Raw genomic sequence first — 8,088 nt, 5'->3', positions numbered from 1 at the left:
AATTTAAAAACCTATAAGTAAAACAATTAAAGAGATGGAAGTGTTGGAAGAAAAAAAAATATAATATACAAATCAAAAGGTGATTTTCTTTTTGGAGGAAAAATGAGGTGAAAAATAAAGTGGTCTGAAGTCTAAAGGGCATTATGGAAGATTTGTGGTCTTGGAAGATTAAAAAAAAAAAAAAAAGTTGAAGCTTATTTAATTTTGGTGGGAAAAATTGGTGATAATAGGCGATTTTGGAGCCTAAAGGGTATCTTGGTCTTCTGGTCGATATGTGTCAATTCGTATCAAATCCATTTGCGCTAAATGAGTTTAACTAGTATCCATCGTCGATGGAAACTATTTTTTACACAAACAAATATTTTAAAACTTATTATAGGTAAGTTTTCATTATTTTAAATTTTTATAATATTTAAATTATAATAAGAAAAATAATTCTAGAAGTCAATTTGGACTCTATATTTTAATTAGGAAGGATCAATGCATCATGTTTTCATTGAAAATCATCGAATATGAATCAATTAATAACATCAACCTTCAAAGCAATCAACAAAATAAATTTAAGCAATCACCATCACTATTCTATGATATAGTTCTCTCTATGTCTCAATTTATATGATACTTTTCACTTTTTGTAATTTGAATTTTTTAATTTTGATCGTATAATTAGGCGACATTGAAGCTTTTTATTTTTCTCTAAATAAAATTTGAATATTTAAAATTTTTTAAAATGTATCATAGGCTAAGATATGATAATTAATAATTTAAAATATTTAACAAAGATATATTTCTCTTAAAATATTAATTCGTTTGATTCTCTAAATCCAAACATCATCAAATAAATTAAGCTAATAAAATTGTTAGTAGAATTTTTGGCTTAGGGGAGAAAAATTGCGAACAACAGAAAATAGCAAGACCAAAGATAAAGGAGTGGAGAGAGGAAAAAATAAATAATTAAGAAAATGATTTTAAGAAAATAATGTGGTAATTACCTATTACCTATTAAACTTACTGTTAGGGGTGCGCACTCGATTTATTCGGTTTAATTGTTGAATATCGGTTCGGTTTTTTAATTTTCGAATTGAAGAAAATGACAACCATAACCAAACCAAAATTATTTCAGTTTGGTTTGATTTTTATAAATTCGGTTCGGTTATTTCAGATTTTGATTTCAGTTTTAAAGATTAAAGTAGTGAACATTTAAAATTAGTGATTTTACTAGAAAAATAATATTTTTTCATATAATTAGTTCAACACGCATGAAATAACCATAAATATCGACCTCGCTGAGTCGTCGCAGTTGGCGTGATGGCAGTGGCCACACTCGACCGCGACTGCCAATGGCAGTGACGAATTGAGCAAACGACTGCCTTTGACGATATTGAAATTTTAAATGAACTGACGAACTGAGAATGAGTGAGCACCACTGCAGCCTTCATATTAATGTTAGGGTTTAAATTAAAGCACTCTATTAGGATTTAGGGTTGCTAAATAATTATAATTTATATATTTATATGTTATGTCAGATTATATTATATATTTAGTATAACATATAATATATATATATATATATATATATATATATATATATATATATATATATATATATATATATATATATTATAATATTTTATTTATATAATTTTAGTTTTTCGGTTTATCCATAAAAAAATTTGGAAAATCTGAAAACCAAATCATTTAACCGAATTTCTAAAATTTGAAATCGAAATCATTTCAGATAACCAAACCACAATAAAATTTTAATTTGATTTCTCAATTTTTCGATTTAAATCAAAATATGTCCAGCCCTACTTACTGTTAGTGTAAAATTATGTTTCCACTAACAGTGGAAATAAGTTGAACTCGCGCTAAATAGCATTACTAAGGTAAAGCAAGTCAGATCAGCACAAACTTTTTATTAACTTTTTTATATATTTTAATAAGATCATTAAATCTTGGCTTCAAAGCTTGGCCACTTTAGAAGATGTTATACGATTGAATCGAATGAGTACGCAATCTATAAGGTCAGTTGTGTAAGAGAAAGATCACATTTATTTATTTAATATCTCCAACTTATTTCCTCGTCATTCATGGAACTTGTTTTTTTTTTTTTCTTTTGAGCTACACGAACAAAATAATTTTGCAAATAAGTGCTGGGAAGAACTTAAACAGGTTAATCTTCTATAGTTTTGGCACCATGTTAAAATTGTAAACCCATCAAGAATGCATCCAATCGTGTCATTATTCTTCAGTGTGGTACATATATTTGATTATTTTTAATCGTGTTTGATCATCAGTAACAAAAATTCAGTACTCCTTATTTGAGTAAACGATTTCTATATAATAGAAGAGGTGGTTCATGCAATTACCAAAAATCTCCTCCATTCTCACTTAATTACATTATTACATTTATGCCCTAATATATAATAATTTCATTGTTTCATCATAATGATTTAAATATTTAATATATTTTATTAATTTATATTAATTAACTATAACTACGTATTAGAAGTAAAAAAATTTTATTTATTTAATTGGCTATTATGTTCAAAACGAATTTGTTACCACGAATTACAATAATTAATAACTTAAAATATTTAAAAGACATATAAAAATTTTATTGACTCTTATTATTTTAGCAATGCCACATAAATTGAGATAAAAGAAAAAGTACTGCAAATCATAATAATTAACAACTTAAAATATTTAAAAAATATATAAAAATTTTAGGTGATTCTCAAAATTGTATCGAAGCCATATAAATTGAGACACAAGGGGTAAATATATTATTTGATAATTACGTAAAAATTATTATAAATTACAATAATTAACAAATTAAAATACTTTTCTAAAAATAGATAAAAGTTCTATTCAACTCTCAAATTATCGGTGCATCATAAATCATGACAAAATAAAAAATTATCCCTAATTAATTGCAACTAAATATTTAAAGTAAATTAATTTTATTCTTTTAATTGACTTTTATTTAGAAAATTAATCTTTTTATTTATTTATTTATTTATTTTTATAAATTTAAATTTTAAAATTATTTTTTTATATAGAATTACTAATATTTAAACTTAACTTTATATTTTTAAAGTACAAAATTAGTAAATTTAATTTAATAAAATAAATTTCTAATGAATATTTTCTTAGAATTTGTGTTGGGTCAATATGTATCAAGTTAAAAACAAATAAAGAAAAATATATAGTAAAATTTTATTATTGTGAAAGATAAATATAATGCACTATCCAATAATGTTTAATAATATCATATTTTGCATATCCAAATATAGCATCCCGTATTTAATTAATATACTATTTCGGTGAATTATCGACGATTACTATTGAATATGATAAAATTATATTAATTTTTATAGTAATAACATAATCCATCGCTCTTAATTAATTATTATGAGTCATCTAGATATTAAAAAAATAAATAATATTTAATAAAAAATAAAATAGACATAAAATGCGAAATTAACTCTTAATATTTTAAATTAAATTTTCGTCTTTCAAACAATGATTTTACTATATCACTCCTTATTATAAGTCATTTATGTATTAGAAAAATAAGAATAACAAAATGATATGTCAACATAAAGTATTTGATTGACTATCAAAATTATATTAGTACCACATAAATTAGGACGAGACAGAAGAAGATATAAAGCAACATATATTATTTGAAAATAAAATAAAAAGTACTCTAAATAACAATAATTAACAAAAAAAAAATTGACTGATTTCTGTTGCTTCAATCATGATTTTAATGTATCACCCGCAATTAATTATTATAAGTCACTTATGTATTGAAAAATTAATAATATTAAATCCATGATTTTACTATATATATATATATATATATATATATATATATATATATATATATAGTTATATACTATGAATAAAAATTTTCATGATATTTTTTTTTAAAAAAATAAAAAATACTGCATATACTCAAAGGGCAAAAGAGTAAAAACACACAAGAGATAAATGTAGAGAAATCGAGAAGCACCAAATTGATTATTAACATTTGTAACATTCAACACATTTCTAAATGTTTCCAAATTCTTCTTGAATCAACACATACACATAATAAAAATAATAAATAATAACAATTACATTTTACTATATCATCCCAAATTAATTATTATGGTCATTTAAGCATTGTGCCACATAAGTTGAAATAGAAAAAATATTATAAATCACAATGATCAAAAATTTAAATTATTTTTAAAAATATAATTGACTATCGTCGACACAAAACTCTGGGCAAAGAGAGTAGCATATATTATTCAAAAATTACATAAAAAGTATTATAAATTATAATAGTTAACTACTTAAAATATCTAAAACTAATTTAATATGTTATATATTTCAAAAAAAAATACATGAAAAATACTAAAAATCACAATAATTAACAATTTAAAAAATTTAAAAGATATAAAATATTTGGTCGACTCTTGAAATTATATTAGTGTCACTGAAATTGGAATAGATAAAAGTATTATAAATCACAATAATTAAAAACTTAAAGTATTTTTAAAATATAATTGACTATCAATGCCACAATAATTTGGACAAGAAAAGTAACCTATATTAATTTGAAAATTACATAAAAAAATATTATAAATTACAATAGTTAACAACTTAAATTATCTAAATACATATTAAACTAACATATGTTGAACTCATGCTAGATTCCAGATGAATCCTAGAAAACATATACAATCCTTTTATTAAAAAAAATTATTTCAATATATCAAGATTGAAAAAATAAATAAATATTTTCATGTTGGGCCCGTGCTGACAGGGGTCATGCTCCTCTAGTATATATTAGAATAAGAGGAAAATAGGAAGAGGTACAATTGGCAAGAGAGGACGACAAATTGAGAATCTCATACAATTGTCGGTAATACCCAGCAGAATATAAGAGGCCGTTTGGTTTGCGGTAATAAAGTTAATAATCCCGGAATAAAATAATAATCCTGAGATTTGAATCATTCGTTTGGTTGTAAATATTTGGGATAACTTATCCCGAGACTAATAATTAGTTCCAGGATAAGTTATCCACCCAATTGGTGGGATAACAATCCCAAGAATATTTTTCTTTGGTATAAAATTATACAATCACTAAAATACCCTCAAAACTTATGATTTTATTTCACACATTTATATATATAATATATACTAGTGTTTTAATTATGAATTTTAATAAAAGTTAAATACTTAATAATTTTGACATAAATTTTATATTTACATTAAAAACTTATTAGTAATATATAATAATTTATCAAAAATTTAAATCTAAAATTCAAAATTTTTATTCCATCATTATCTCCAATTATCCGCTTTCATTGACCCGCCGCCTCACATAAAAATATCAACACCATTGTTGAATTATATATTTTAAATTAAATAGTTTCTTAATCACTTGAAAATTAATATGGTATATATAAAATGAATTTTAATATATTATATGAGTGATATGTGTTTAAATGAAATGAAATAAACAATAAATCCTCTTTTACTTTAACAAATTTAAGTTGAAAGTTTTTATTTCAAACTAAATAAGATGTAGTAAGATTTTTTTAAAACACATACGGCATAATCATGGAATGGCATACGCAAAAAAATTAAAGCTAAATAAGATGAAAGTTTTATTTTTAAAATACGCACGATATAATCATAAAAATGCGCACACACAAAAAAATTAAGCTAAATAAGATGAATTTTTTATTTTTAAGAATGAATATTTAAAGCTTGAAAAGAAATTATATAAAAAAGAGTTAAATAAGATGGAAGATATTTTGGTAATCAGTTAATTTATTCTTAGAAATTATACCATGCATATTACTTTGAATACAACAAATCAAATACTCAATAAAAAATAATCCCAGCATATCTAATCCCAGTATAACTTATCTCATTATAACTTATCACATCATAACTAATCTCATCATCACTTGTTTCCAAACCAAACGACCCCTAAGTGTACTTAAGGATCGTATGGTAGAGCGTTAAGAATAATTAATAATTCTAACATTAATTATGATGAGATTATTTTGTATCAATTGTTTGATTTGGTGTATTCAGATGTAATTCTTTCTTTAAAAGAGGTTGGAGGATGACGGGAGAATGCGAGAGGGAATTTTCCTTAACTCATAAGGTAAAAGTTTAGATAACCAAACAACTAATCTACAACTAAGATTTTCCAATAGGTCTGTTTTTATCATGCTTATCCATGTATTAATAATTATGATATTACTAATAAGGTTAAAATCATTTACACCCTCAAACTTTACTGTAAGAATCAAATACCCCCCTCAATTTCGAACAATAATCATTTTCCCTCCTTTTTTCTATTTGATTTTTTTTTAAAATACCTATTTTACCTTATATTTATATCTACATTTGTATCTCTTTAAAAAAAATTATAAAAATATTTTTATATTTTTTAATCTATATAACATATTTTCTATAAAAGTTAAAAAAAATTAAGATAAAAAAATAAAAGTGAGAAATATTAATTGAATATATAATTTAATGACAAACTATAATGAAATAAATGAGCAAAATAGTAAAACTTAATTTTATTAAAAATCAAAACTCTAATATATATTTATACATGAAAATAATAAATAATTATAATTTTATAAATATATTTCAATGTAGGTATACAAATTCTCAAGCCAACCTTTTAACATTATTAGTAAATTCTTTTATAATTAATTACAAAATCTAAAGGTACTTTTTACATTCAAAATTTTTATATTATATGTATTAAGTATGTATGTGAGTATGTAATTATGTATATAGATGTATATTTTGATTTTCTCTTATTCTTTAATGTCTATATAGATAAACGAGTTTTGGTTGTTAATATGAATTATTTTCTAAATTATAATTTAAAAATTCATCAACAAAAATCATTTGATTTGTAACAAATATACATATACAACAACATCATATCTAGTGAAATTTTTTAAGTGTGGTCTGAGAAGGGTAGAGGTACACAAACCTTACCACTACCTTGGAGAGGTAGAGAGATTATTTCTGAAAGATCCTCAACTATTAATTATTTTTGTATACCTACATTAAAATATATTTATAAAATTATAATTACCTATTATTTTCACGTATAAATATATATTATAGTTTTGATTTTTAATAAAACTAATTTTTACTATTTTGCTCATTTATAATATTATAGTTTGTCATTAAATTATATACTCAATTAATATTTCTCACTTTATTTTTTATCTTAAAAATAATTTTTCACTTTTATAGAAAATATGTGATATAGATTAAAAAATAAAAAGGTATTTTTATAAACAAGTTTATTTTTTTTTTTTTTAAAAAAGATACAAATGTTGTTATAAATATAAGGGTAAAATATGTATTTTAAAAAAATGAAATAGAAAAAAGGAGGGAGAATGATTATTGTTCAAAGTTGAGGGGGTGTTTGATTTTTACAGTAAAAGTTCAGGGGTGTAAACTATTTTAATCCATTACTAATATCATGAGATGTTATGTGACCAGGAGGTCACGGGTTCAAACCTTGGAAATAGTCTCTGGCAGAAATACAAGGTAAGACTGCGTGCGATACTCTTGTGGTGGGCCCTTCTCCAGACACCGCGCATAGCAGTAGATAGCTTTAATGCACCGAGCTGCCTTTTTTACTAATATCATGAAATGTGATGTGTTAGTTATACATGCTATATTGTTGAATAAGATTTACCTACTATACAAGATATTAAATAATATTAAAGTTTATATTTTACTATATATATAATTTATTCTAATTAAATTAAAATAGGTCCTCATCAGTTATTGGAAGGTTGTACCTGCTTAATACTAAAAGCTTAAAAAGGGTCAGCTATATGAAAGCGAAATAACATAGTTACAATCTTTTTCCAAGCACCCATAATATCCCTTTCAGTGTATTCGTTGTCTCCAGCATGACTACAAAAGGATGACAGATGGCGTCTATGCCTCTGCTACACTAAGCTCCTTGTTTAAAGGCTGCCATATAATGCTACTAGGCTTAGCAGGTTACTTATTTGCACCCCTCTTACTCTT

The sequence above is a fragment of the Capsicum annuum genome, chromosome 3, assembly GCF_002878395.1.
Source record: "Capsicum annuum cultivar UCD-10X-F1 chromosome 3, UCD10Xv1.1, whole genome shotgun sequence".
Classification (NCBI taxonomy): Eukaryota; Viridiplantae; Streptophyta; class Magnoliopsida; order Solanales; family Solanaceae; genus Capsicum; species Capsicum annuum.
The sequence above is the reverse complement of the archived record's forward strand: the minus strand, read 5'-3'. Positions refer to the sequence as shown.